Source organism: Nicotiana attenuata, unplaced genomic scaffold (genome assembly GCF_001879085.1).
Source record: "Nicotiana attenuata strain UT unplaced genomic scaffold, NIATTr2, whole genome shotgun sequence".
Taxonomy (NCBI): Eukaryota; Viridiplantae; Streptophyta; class Magnoliopsida; order Solanales; family Solanaceae; genus Nicotiana; species Nicotiana attenuata.
Genome location: NW_017670743.1, coordinates 122,655 through 137,354, shown reverse-complemented (window position 1 = coordinate 137,354; position 14,700 = coordinate 122,655).

The window sequence follows — 14,700 nt, the reverse complement described above, 5'->3', positions numbered from 1 at the left end:
GTAAAGTATATTTTTTTGTTTTTAAACCGCCGCGTGCTAACCCACCCGGCGCAACTTCCCCCATATTTTTTTTTTAATTTTTTCTAATTTGAGAATATTATCAAAACATCCCATATTCCAATGCATTATAATTTATATATTCTTCTTTTGAAGAAATTTTATGCAATTTTTTCTTAATTTTTTTTCTTTCGTTGGTGTTAACTCCACTTACTTTTGTGCATATGGAGTAATTCTATGTTACCTCATATTTTTCAGCTTTCATATTGTGTAACTGTCTCTTATAAATTAAAGTTGTGTTTCTTACAAACTATTTTTGGTTCTTGCTACCTCATATTTTTCAAATCATGTTCTTGTTAACGTAAATATATATATGCACAAGGGAGAGTGTATTTGTAAAATTAATACAGTACTGCTGATTATATACTCTGTTGATTTTCATTAATTTGTAAATATATAAATGAACCCTTTTTTTTCATAACCTAATGAAAAAGAAATAAGTTTAGCTTCTTTTATATGGCTACTAGTTTATGTTATGAAGGTTAAAATTTAAAAAGCGAATTAATCATTAGATATAAAATCAATAGAAGGATAGCTTGATTTTCCAATTTACCAAACAAGAATATTTAAAGGAAAACAAAAATATTTAATTTTCGAGTGCAGATTAGATTACTTTATATAATTTATTAAGTACTTATCTTGGAACTGGTTTTATATAGGCACATTCTTCATTTCTTTGGCCGTTCTTTAGCTGCAACTGGTTTTAGCCTTCTGAAAATTTGTCTTTGGCTGGTAGCGTTTCAGGCTTTAGTTAAAAAAATTAAATTCTTGATCGCGCCCCGCCCTATTCCGCATTATATTTTTTTAAAAAAATAAAACCCGCCCCGCTCCGCCTCCGAAAATACCGTAACTCGCCCGCATCCGTACCACTCCATTGCCATCCCTTTCCGGCGTCGTATGACTTGTCTACGTTTTGCGTCATTCGATGCAAAAACAATAAGACAATACTAGTGCTCGACCTTTGACTTAAATTTGTGGACTGTTATTTTATGTCAGTTTTTAATTGCGATGTTGAGGGTCGGCCGTGTCCCTTCCAGATTTATTTTCTCTATTGGCTCCAATTTATTTTTTATTTATATTCAGTGATGAAGAAGAACTAACAAAAGAAGAACACTAGAGAAATGGGAATTTCTAGGTGTTTGACTTTCATTTTTTTAACCCACTTCTTTATGTTGCCATTGTCATCGTCGGCATTTTAGATGTCATTTGGACGACTTCTTGCTAATATTTTACAAATGAATGGACTTGGTACTAAATTGAAAAAAATTTAGACTACGTAATTAGGATGTATTTTTTTCCTGAAAATAAAAAATAAAATAACAGACCAAAGTTGCATTTGAATTCTTGCCCCCTAATTACATATTAGGAGTTGCAATAAAAAGAAAATAGAAAAAATCTTGCCCCATCTCTTGGCTTTCTCAAATCACAGAAGAACCCCTTCATGCTTTTAAAAAATAAAAAGCTAAGGTCTTAGTTTCACGGACATAAATCACGTAAATACTTACCCACATCGGGTGTTTACACTAAACTATATTAACTCACCATGATTAATTAATTTAATTAGATGTTAAGTTGAACAACACGAGGATTAAAACTGGAAAAGTGCGTTATCTTTTGAACCAAAACAATTGTTTGTTCCCCTTTATCCTATTGGTAAAGTAAAACAAAAAATAACCAATTGTGTTCTCTCTATTAAAATCTACTAAGGTACACCAAACATATCAATAAATACCATTTTAAATTTCTTTATCTTAAGCAATTACTCCTATATATTGATTAAACCACCTTCATCTCCAACTGATAAATATGAGGTTCGAGTTAAGGGGTTGGAAAACTTCAATGCCAAGCAACAATTAGGCATGCAACTAGAGTAGACCAGACACATCATAGTCATTTAATTGCAAAAAGAAAATGATGTTCTTAAGCAGAGGTTGTCGAGTTCTTATTATGTCTGTGTCTGTCTTCTTTTATTGGGTTTTGAATTTTGTATATTGACAGTGTAATCAATATTTATACAATTGGTGCATTTAAAGGACAACTACGCTGCAGGTAACTCTATTTAGTAAACTTAATTGGCAACAGAATATAAATGGTACTAACTTAAATCCTTTTTGTAAAGTTATTAACTTGCAGAATAGGAAGCTTTTCGACAACTTCCTAAATTCAAGCTTGCTATGGGTTTACCCTTCAAAATGGATAACAATTAAATTTATACGCAGTCTTAAAAATATGTAGACTAATTCAATACAAGTGATTAATAACGTAAGATAAGCAAGCTAAAGATAAAATAAATAGCCAAACAAGTAGTAATACTGAGTCCGAGCTCGGTTATAAGCTTAACAGGTAGCCTGCCTTCGGTTCGGGGCCAAACACTTATGAAGAGCTATGAGCAAAATTAAGAACTTTGAATGACTGTTAGAAGCGGAGAAAATAGATGCATATTGCCTTGATATGCGTGATACAAAAGTGTCTATTGAATAATAAACTTCTCCTTTATTTAGTAGGTTTTTTTTATCCTAAGTACAATTCTAAGAAAGGTAAAAATCTTCCATTTCGCTAATCACTGATATGTTGCAGATGCATGCTAAGATTCGTGCCGTGATACCCGGTCGGGCATGGATATACGACCCTTTGTTAATCGTGCGTGGACGTTTGGTGATGCTTTCCGAGGTCTTGGAACTCGAACCGAGGGCGTGGTTCGTCCTCGGCTCCGAGGGCAGGTGCTTTGTTCGGGCCTTGATACAAGAGGCTCATAGCTTCGATTCCGGTTCCTTATAGTTACATCCTTGCTTCGTTTCCCCCACCGGGAAATTGGAATGCTCATTAGCCTCGGTTTTACCCGTATACAGATAGTCCCCTCGTTTCTCAGAGGGTAGGTTTGCCGAAGCGATGAGAAACGATAGATGTTCTCCGGTTCCTTCCTCTGTACGTCATGGCCAAAACGAAGAAGCCGAAACGCCCCACCAGTCGCGTCGTTCTGACTTCGGACACGTGTCAACCATCAGCTGGTTACCTTCGAATGCGAAGCGACGTGATCCTCACCTATAAAAGGTTTTATCCCCTATTCCTTTCCTACTTTCCGAACAAGCTTCTGCCTTCGAATTCCTTAGCTATTATCAATCTTCTTCAAACCTTCATAGCTTCATCCTTGATCTTCAATTTCTCATAGTTGTTCTTAGGTTTTTACTCAGATTTCCTTCAAATCTTCATACTCTGTTCTTCATCCTTCATCGTTCCTTCAAAACTTTGTATTATATCTTTAAATTTTCAAACATCTCCAGATGACAATGGCTAAAGCATCTAAATCAGTTCCTCAACAAGTTGCCTCTTCATCTTCCCAATCGGCTGCCAATGCTGAGGCGGTTGCTCCCGAAGTAGTTGCCCTCGAAACGGTAGCTCCCGAAGTGGCTGCCACCGAATTGGCTCTCGAGCCTCCCTTGAAAATATTCATTCCCAAGGGCTGCTCAATTGCGACAACTTTAAGGTTGAGAAACCCTCATCCAACATGACCGGGGTGAAGGAGCATCGAGGTATATATGCTCCGTTACCGAGGATGTCCTTCCCGCGGTCCGAGGGGATTGTAAGTGGGAAGGCAAAGTCGTGGTAGTCCTCAGGCCTGAGGATGCTATTACTACCCATGTGGAACGGTATTTTAGTGTTTACACTTACCCCTTCACACTGGGCCCGGTGGATCCGGTTGTTTTGGAGTTTTGTAAGAGGTACGAGGTATGCCTCGGAAAAATCCACCCGTCTCTATGGAAGATCGTGATCCTCCTTCGTTACTTCGTGAATAAGATCGAGTCTTGCTGGTTCAACATCGACCACCTACTCTATTTATATAGTCCCTGAATTTTTCGAGGGGGATAAATCAAACTCACTCGCCGGGCCAACAAGGCCTCGTTTTCGAGTATTGACGAAGATCGAGACCGAGGCTGGCAGGGATGCTTCGTTCGGGTGAAGACCGAAGACTTAATCCCTCCCGATTTCATGCCATTCCCCGAGAAGTGAAATGCATCTGTAAGTGCAGCCTCTCCTTATGTATTAATTTTTCTTCATTTTCTTCCTTATCATTCATACTTGTGGTTGTGCTGCTGTTTCCCGAGTTCCAAATACGGTTCCCGGCTTAAGGAGTGGATCGAGGGCATCTGCAAACAGATGACGTACTCCGAGCACGCATGGCGCAAGCTTTTGAAGGGCCGATGGGAGGCCCGTTCTCATGGTTAGGTCCTCATCCGAATAGTTAATATCATGCTTTTAACTTATATCATACTGACCTTTTTTCGTTCTTTTGTAGGTTTGCCTAAGACCACCGAACTTAGGCCTTTGGAAGAGGACGAAGACGTGCCCTTGTCCGTTGATCCCTCTGTTACGGGACAACCCAGAGCTGCCATAGGGGAAAAGAAGAAGAAGAAAAGAAAGGCTTCGGGCTCCCCGAGATCCGCGGTGAAGCCAAAGAAAAGAGTGGTTCGTAAGCCCAAGAAGAGCTCCAGCTCTCGGGCGCCAGATTCTGATTCGCTTCTTCGGCTCAGGGATGAGTCCGAAGAAGATAATATTTTTGTTGCCCACGGATCGACCCTCGCCGGGGAGCAGGACACAGCCGAGGGGGCTGACCGTGATATCGACCTCCTTCCTACTCAAGACGTCGAGATGGAGATGGGGGCTGAGACCCCCTCGAGAGTCCAGCTCCGCTCCGAGAGAAGCGCCCGGTGTAACAAAAGTTATGGGGACGCCCTTCTACACCGAGTCCATGCTTGAGGAGGCCCAAGAAGGAAATGAGAAGTCCAATAAAGTGGTTCACGGTGCGGACGATCCCCTTCATTCTTTCTTTTATGGTGTGGACTCGTCCGCTTTGGAAGACTTTTCCGAGCTGGGCGACCTGGAAGTCCCGAAGAAGGATACATCTTCGGAAGCTGGTGGTCCTAGTTCGAGCACAAAATTGATTAATCAGTTTCCCACTCCAAGTGTGGACCTCGATCGCAAGATATCGGTTATTCACACCGTCTCGGAGGATGCCCAATTTCCATCTGCCCTTGTAGGCGTAGTTAGCTATCTCCGATGCCTGTGACCGAGGAGGACCAGGCAAAAATGAACAAGGTAAACGTGCCGTGTCTTTTCAATGAGGCGCAACAGGCGCTGAACCGGGTAAGGCATCATTATGTCTTTTCGAATTTTACTTAGGTTTCAATATTTCTCACATCTTTCATCATTTTTCAAGCCTCGGTATTTCATCATGAGAGCTTCCTCCGGTACCGGGTCGAGGTCAATCAGCTCGAGTTCGAGCTTAAGGAGCAGTCTCAAAAAAGGGATACGTACATGCTCCTCAGCGAGCAACAGTACGGGGCCATCAAGGACCTTCAGGACGAGCTGGATAGGGCTCAAAATGAAGCTTCGACCGTGAGGCGGGAACATGCCGACCTGGTCAAAAAGGTAAAGGTCTTTGAAGTTAGGAACGAGGAACTAGGCATGGCGACTAACGACCAAGCCTCGTAGGTCCAGTAGAAGATCGACCTGATCGCGCAACTCCGAGTTGAAATGAACGAGGTCCAAGCCATGGCTGATGGTCGGAAAAGCAAAATGGACCGGTTGGCTTTGGAGAAAGCCGACAAGCGGTCCTAGCTGAATGACGAACTCCGAGCACAAGTGATCTTGGCTCTGGCAGAACGGGACACCCTCGGTAAGGAATATGAAGTAATAAACTCCAAGTTGGGCACGAACTCTACCGATGCCGAAGAGATGGTGTCTCGCACCCCCTTTTTTTCCTCCTCGCGGAGAAAGTCCGGGTTTCTACATTCATGGGGAATCGATTCGTTTCCTTTTGGGAATTGGGTGTTTTGAAGTGTTGCCACCTAATGGATTATGGTACGTTAGGGCACCTAAAGTAATTAACTCATGTAACTAGTTGCATTACCAGAGATTAGGGTAAGGGCTCGAAATAACATTGAGGGGAAGGTGTTAGGCACCCCTCGCGGTCCACAACGGTGGGTCCCGGCCGAACTTATATGAGTCAGTCATTTTGAACAAGTAAACAGTTTCAATATATATTTGCAAATAAAGGTATGTTTTCACATTCTAAATACATGTACGATTCAGGTAATGGGAGCAAGAGGGAGATTTGGACAATTTGCACATGTATATTTAAACGCATATGGAATTGGGAAAGGGGAGTCCTAAGTTGATTAGCCTACAGGATCATACCCATGCAATGCCCGATAATCACTCCTCAATGAGGGGCTACACGTGACATTAGCGCGCAGTCATCATATCCTTTTACTACCCGTTACCCACCCCTTAATGGTTATGTGAGCGAGTTTAATTATCGACCTCTAAGCGTGCTGCTACCCGTCCCTTTCTTATGGTCCTTGAGGAATTTGGCACCCCCTAAATTTGGACAGTTCGAGACAGCCTAAGGTTTATGAAAAGGCAAAAATCTAGGCGACAGGCAAATAACATATAGGACAAACAAATAAGGACATATACTTAGAAGGCTCACATTTTACCTCCGCATGTATATAGGCAGTCAAACAGCACGTCTAAAACACAGCTTTTTCAAAAGAAGTTCAGAAATCCTAAGAATATGATATCACAAAAACAGAACATGCAGCGTTTGTTTTTTAGGGAAGTAGCAGGATCCTAACCAGTTTGCCTACTGGTTTTACAGCTTGTTAAACCTGGATAATTTCACATATAGACAGCGCTGGTTTTAATTTTAACGCCCTAAGGCTTGCCTAAGTGCGTATATGCAGTCACGTTTCTGAAAAAAGACACTTTTTAAGTCCTTTATCCTATAGGCATGCTTTCTATTAATTAGTTAACACGGCGTTTAGGACTATTAAAGAAACGAGTAAAATAATTGATTAACTGATTCAGAACCTATAGGCATGATTTCTAATTAAACTGGTTTAGATCCTATAGGCATGATGTCTAATTATATATAAGGTGAAGCAAGCAGAATTTATTTGACCAAAGCGAAACCCCTATAGGCATGTTATCTAACAAACACACTTGAACAAAATGAACCCTATAGGCATGTTATCTAACAAACACATTTGAACGAAATGAACCCAATAGGCATGTTATCTACCCATCTTTACCCACAGTATACAACTACCCTCCCTTTTTACTAGTCACCCAATATGTGTTTACGGATAATTATTACAAACCAATGATTGAATAAAAATTGCATAAATAGAATAGAAATTAAGTTATAGGGAGCCTGATGTAGGCCCAAAGCAAATCTTGGTGTACCAGGCCTTCACTAGTCTCAAATGCCCAAGATTTCATAGCCCAATTCATGTCCAGGTGTGTCAGAGTTCCCTAAGGACCTCAAGGATCCCGGGCAGTGCTCACACCCAGACCTTTCTCAAATAAGAATTGATTTATGTGTAGTGTGAAACTGCCAGCCCTGATATTCCAGAGTTCAGAGAGATCTCAAGGGTCTCTAAGCAGTACACATACCAGAGGGGCAGGACTTAGTAATCTAAGAGTAAGTGAGAGTGCATAATGATGTGAAAGAGTTTGGTACACAGTATAAAGAAAGGTTTTAGGAGTGAAAAGATTTTTTGAAAATCCGTACTGATTTAGTGATAAAACAATTTAAGGAAAGTATGAAAAACAATTTGCGCTCAGAACACAAGCCACAAACAAACAACTTTAAAAAATACTTTGACAAACAATTTTCACACAAGGAAAGGGGGGTTTGGAACACATAGAATACACCTCAATGGAGCACATAAAAAACAGGATGCATAGAGTTTTCAAGGGAGTTCTTCAGAACTAATAGGTTAGATAGAATGGAGGTCATTGAAACATGAAGCAAAGATCACAGCAGAAACATGTTGAGGACATATAAACAACACAACTAGAGTCACTCTAGGGAGATTAGATAACTCAGCAAGAGTAAGGCAGAACAGGCAAGGACTTAAATGAATATGCTAGGCAAGTATTAACAAGTGTAGGCATGCTAATTACACAAAAGCAACATTTAAGCATGCTAGATGAACAGTAGTCAGTCAAACAGGCTAGTTACACATGTAAGACATGTTAAACAAGATAGTAAACAGACAAGTAAAGTGGAGACATGATAATTACATATTTGAATAAGGCAGTATTTGGCATGCTAGGTAAGCAGTAAACAGAAGCAGGAATGAACTCAGGATTGATGAACTAAGGCAGTAAATAAACACATAGGTTTGGATTCTAAAATTTAATCAGAAGCATACCAGTTAGAGAAAGAAACACAAGATGTAAGACAGATGTTGCACAATTTTCCAGCCTTGGCTTGCAGCCGGCTAGAATAACAAAGATCACAAGTAGCAGAGAGAGTAGAAAGAGCTTTTTAGAGTGTAAAAGTAGTGGTTTTTGAACTAATGTTCGTGTCAGAAGTTAAAATAAAGAGGGTTTATTTAAGGAGAGAAATATAGGTTTACCATGAATAGCCAGAATGAATATAGACATATAGAATTAGTAGGGAATTGAACCAAGAACCTTAATAGAGGCACATTAGGATAAAAAATCACAAGACATCAAATTAAGCTAAAGAAAAATCACAGGAACCAAAGCATAGAACGAAATCAGTGCACAAGTAACTCAGACAAACTCAGAATCCAAACAAAATGTCGAAAAATTAGGGTTTTAAGCATAAACAGGTTAGGGTTAAAGCAAAATTTACGAAATCGGTTAAAACACATAAGAAATAGATGATTAAACACTCAAAATTATCAAACGTTTTGGCGAAAGAAATTTTCGGGAAACCCTAGTTTTAAAAAATGGAAAACCATTCAAAAATCAGAAGGCTTTCATACAAACCGGTGAAATAAGTCCAAAACATCACAGATCTGTATAGATTTGAGAAGTTCAAAGGAAGAAATTAGGGTTTCGAGAAGAGAAACACAGAGATGAAGAAGTAGGCTTAGAAATCCATAGGTTTAAAGCGCAATAGGAAGATCTTACTCGAAATCGAACCGGAACAGTCTGAAACAGGCAAGAAAGGGCCATAGGTGTAAGTGGGCTGACCCTGGTCCCTCGAGGACCTTAGAGATGGCAATACCAGCATAGGAGAGGCCATTAGAGGTCGGATGGTGGTGAGAAACCACCATGAACGGCAGCAGATGAGTGACGATGAGGGTGAGTTAGGGTTAGGTTTTTGAAAGCATTTGAGAGAAGAGAGGAACAGATGACGGCGGTGAGAGGAGAGGAAATGAGGGGTCCGGGGGGAGGTCATTAGGGTTTAATTTAGGAAAGGGGGGATCTGGACCGTTGATCAAAATGATCAACGGCCAGGATTTAGCAAGAACTGGGTCGGGTAGATAAGGGGTTTGGGCTGGGTAGATTTTCGGCCTGGTTTAATTTGAAATTGGGGTTAAAATTGGGCTAGGTATTTAGGCTAAATTTGAAAATAAGGGGGCCATTTGTTAAATACCCTATTTCATGGATAAAACCATTTTTTAAAAATAACTAATAGGCTGTAAAGAATGATTTTTATGCCTGAAAATATTTTAAAATAATTACTTAATATTTTAAAAATATAAAAGGCTATTTTCTGGTAAAATAATGTAATAATACATGCACGGGCTATAATTGCAAAGTAATTGCAACTATATCCTACAAATACAAATGTGGCTATCTGTGCAATAATTGAAACTCAGTACAAATGCAAATGATAAAATTAAGCCACAAAAATTATTATAAAACTAATTGTAATGCAATCAGTGATTGTTTAATAAATAAAATGCTGGGAGAAATTAGTTAAAATATTTTTAAAAATGCAAAAATTGTATAAAAATGCTAATTGATGCCAAAACATAGTTTTGAAAATATTATAGGAAAAATTGGGTATCAACATGGTGGCCCAGTGTAAGGCCGATGTCGAAGCAGCCGAGGCCCGCCTGAAGACGAATGCTGAATATATGAGGCGGTTGTCCCAAAGGGAGACCCTCAAAGAGATCCATGCCCAAGGCTTCGACCTGTCGGCCTAGATCGAAGAGGCAAAAAAGCTTGAGGCCGCTTTTGCTGGGCCTTTGTAAATACATTCCTGAATATATATAATTTCTTGAATATATCTGTGTGTAAAGTACATGATCTAAAGCGTGTAAAAGCTTGCACTATGTCTAAGGTGGCCTACGCGGGCACGATTCACTTTATCGTTTGGCCCTTACAATAAATCCTAATCGCCGAACCCAACTTGTTCAAGTACAAAGTTTCCTTCTTTCCTTGCTAAGAAATCTTAACCCGAGGGTGATGTCCCCCAGTATTCGAGGTCAATCTTGGGAGGGCTCGGATACTGTTGATGCGATCATTGACTCTAATTTAAAACCGGTCTTCAAATCTAAGTTAGCATGATTTTTTGTTGCCTCGTTAAAAACCTTGCCAGAAAACCCATTTTAGGACAAAACCGGTTCAAGTGAAAAAGAGTGCAACGCGTGCTTTCAGACCTAACAGCCGTATTCTCCTTTGGCTGTTGCCTGCAAGTGTTAGCCCGATTCGTAATATTATAAAAAGGTAAATGAGATCGTACCTTAGCAGTAGTATCGCTTTAAGTGCATCATGTTCCAGTTGTTCGATAGCTGTGCACTGTTTTCTGCTTTGAGTTTGTACGAGCCTTTACTGGTAATTTCGATGACTCGATACGATCCTTCTCAATTCGGCCCCAACTTTCCTTTGTTCGGGTTCCGGGTGTGCAAAATTACTTTGCTTAACACCAAGTCCCCGATATTGAAGTGTCAGAGGTTGGCTCTTCGGTTGTAATACCTTTTCATCTGCTGTTTCTGGGCGGCCAACTGGACTCGGGCGACCTCATGTCTTTCATCCAATAGTTCCAAGCTCGTGCTCATGGCTACACTGTTCGATTCTTGGGTCACATATTGGAACTGAGGCTCGGTTCCCGTACTTCGACCGGTATCAATGCTTCGACACTATAAACTAACGAATATGGGATGGCCCCGGTACTAGACTTCGAAGTTGTACGTTATACTCACAAGAATTCGGGCAAAATTTCCTTCCTTTTCCCTTTGGCATCGGTCAATCTCTTCTTTAGGTTTTGAAGTATGGTCTTGTTTGTTAATTTTACTTGTCCGTTCCCACTGGGGTGATAGGGTGTTGATAAGATCTTTTTGATCTTGTTATCTTCGAAAAACTTGTTCACTTTACTGCTGATGAATTGCTTCCTATTATCACACACTATCTCGGCCGGTATCCCGAATCGACATATTATGTGGTCCCAAATGAAGTCAATGACTTCCTTTTCCCGGACTTTCTCGAACGCTTGAGCTTCGACCCATTTAGAAAAACAATCGGTCATAAACAGTATGAATTGAGCCTTACCAGGTGCCCACGGTAGGGGACCGACGATGTCCATTCCTCACTTTATGAACGACCATAGGGACAAGACCGAATGTAGTATCTCTTCGGGTTGGTGGATCATCGGTGCGTGTCTCTCTCAGCCGTCGCATCTTCGTACGAAGTCCTTTGCATCTTTCTCCATATCGATCTAGTAATAGCCGACCCTGATTATTTTCCGAACTAAAGATTCCGCCCCTGAATGGTTTATGCAAGTGCTTTCGTGAAATTCTCTCAAAACGTATTCAATATCGGTATCTTCGGTCCCAAACATATGGCGAGCGGGCTGTCAAATGTTCTTCTGTACAGAGTCCCCTCTGACAAGCTAAACCTGGAAGCCTTCGTAGGCAGAGCTCTCGATTCTTTAGGATCTTAGGGAAATTTTCCAGTGTTCAAGTAATCTATGTACTTGTTCCTCCAATCCCAAGTTAAAATTGTCGAGTTTATATCGGCATGGCCCTCTTTTACTACCGATTTCATAAACTGTACGATCATTTTCAAACTGGATTCATCATCATCAACTGATGACCCCAAGTTAGCCAGAGTATTGGCCTCGCTATTTTGATCCCGGGCCATAAGTTGTAGGGTCCATTCCTTGAATTGATGCAGTGTTACTTGCAATTTGTCTAAATACATTCGCATTGGTTCCTCTTTTACCTCGAATATCCCATTGACTTGATTTATTACAAGGAGGGAATCGCCCTTAGCTTCGACCACCTCAGCCCCAAGGCTTTTATCCAATTTTAGACCTGCAATCATGGCCTCATACTCGGCCTCATTGTTAGTCAATTTCATAGTTCTAATGGATTACCTAACTACGTCACCCATAGGTCACTTCAACACGTTGCCGAGCCCGGAACCCTTTGCGTTCGAAGCACCATTTGTAAATAAGGTCCAGATTCCCGAGGAAGTCCCCGAGGTAAACCAATTATTTTTCGATTTCGGGTGTTAAGGTCGGTGTAAAGTCGGCCACGAAGTCCGCCAAAATTTGTGATTTGATGGCGGCTCGGGGTCGATGCTCAATATCGTACCCGCTAATTTTGATTGCCCATTTGGCAAACTGGCCTGAGAGCTCGGGCTTGTGCATGATGTTCCTCAGTGGGAAGGAGCTCACGCCGCAGATGGGATGGCATTGAAAATATGGTTTTAATTTTCTGGAGGCGCTTAGCAAAGCGAGCGCTAATTTTTCCAAATGGGGGTACCTTATTTCATCCTCTCCTAGAGTTCTACTAACATACTCCCTCCGTTTCAATTTAGATGAGGTAGTTTGACTCGGCACGGAGTTTATGAAAAAAGAATAAGACTTTCGAAACTTGTGGTCTTAACAGCTTAAGGGTAAAAGCTTTGTGGGGCCATGACATTTGTGTGGTTATAAAAACTTCTCATTAAAGATAAAATGGGTAAAATGAAGAGTTTAAAATTGAATTATTTCTAAATTTAAAAATGTGTCATTTATTTTGGAACAAACTAAAAAGGAAAGTACCTCATCTAATTTGAAACGGAGGGAGTAATAAACATGAAATTAGGTACCTTTCTCTTCCCGGACTAGGACTCCACTTACCGCCACCTCTGATACCGCCAAGTAAAGGTACAACTATTCATCTGCCTTCAGAGTATGGAGTAGGGGTGGACTCGAAAGGTATCGTTTGAGTTCTCCCAAGGCTTGCTGGCACTCTGGGGTCTAAGAAAAGTTATTCTTCTTCTTCAATAGTGAGAAGAATCGATGGCTTTTATCTGAGGACCTCGATACGAACCGACCCAGGGCGGCTATACGCCCGATTAGCCTCTAAACGACCTTAACACTATCCACCACGGTAATGTCTTCTATAGCTTTGATTTTATCGGGATTGATCTCGATCCCCCGATTGATACCATGAACCCGAGGAATTTTCCGGATCAGACCCCGAATGCGCATTTTTCCGGGTTGAGCTTCATATTGTATCTCTTCACTATGTCGAAGGTTTCCTGCAAATGTTTCAAATGGTCTTCTGCTCGCACGGACATAACTAGCATGTCGTCAATATAAACCTCCATTGATTTTCCTATTTGTTCTTCAAACATTCGGTTTACTAGGCGTTGATAAGTGGCAGCAATGTTCTTTAGTCCGAATGGCATTACATTACAACAGTAGGTGCCGAAGTAGGTCCATCCGGATTTGGTTTTACCCGGAATAGGCGTCGAGAAAGCTAAGTATCTCGTGCCCGGCCGTCGTATCGATCATGCGTATCGATGTTAGGCAAAGAAAAAGAGTCCTAAGGGCATGCCTTGTTCAAGTCTTTGTAATCTATGCACATTCTTAATTTATTACCCTTTAGGCACTACCACTACGTTAGCTAACCAATCTGGGTACTTAACTTCCCGAATGGAACCTATTTTAAGGAGTTTAGATACCTCGTCTTTGATGAATGCATGCTTGACTTCGGACTAAGGTCTCCTCTTCTGTTTAATCGGGTGGAACTTCGGATCCAAGCTCAGCTTATGAGTGGTTATCTCCAGTGGGATCCCTGTCATATAAATATGGGACCAAGCGTAACAGTCTTTGTTAATCATAAGGAATTCAATGAGTTTTTTCTCGAGCGCGAGAGTTAGACCCGTTCCAAGGTATACCTGCTGATCAGGTAAGTGCTCGATCAATACAACTTGCTCTAGCTCCTCGACCGTCGACTTGGTGTCATCGGAATCATCAAGGGCGACGAACGACCTAGGGACTCCGTAGTCATCATCCTTGCCTGTTCCTTGCCTCTACGGTTCGGTCGGGGCCAGTATCGGTGATTGCTATTTAGCTTCTTCCCTCCTAAGCGGCTCCATGTTCTTTGATGTCGAGAGTGCGGACATCGGGGTTACTTCATCGACTGCGAATATTTCTTTTGCAGCCAGCTACTCTATGTAAAACGTCTTGATTCCTCCTAGTGTGGGGAACTTCAGTGAATGGTGTAATGTCGAGGGTACTGCCCTCATGTTGTGAACCCAAGGTCTTCCTAATAAGGCGTTATACCTCAGGTCCCCCTCGATCACGTAGAATTTGGTATTCCGAATTGTCCCAGCGGTATTTACCGGCAAGGTTATTTCTCCTTTGGTAGTTTCGCATGCCATGTTGAATCCGTTTAAACCCGAACTGCTGGCACTATTTGGTCTTGTAGACCCAAGTACTCTACGACCCTCGATACGTTGATGTTGGCCGAACTACCTGGATCAATCAACACACACTTAACTCGAGATTTATTTATAAGTATATGTATTACCGTGCATCATTATGCGGTTGTATGATGACTTCGGCGTCCTCATTGCTGAACGAAATGGTTCCCTTCG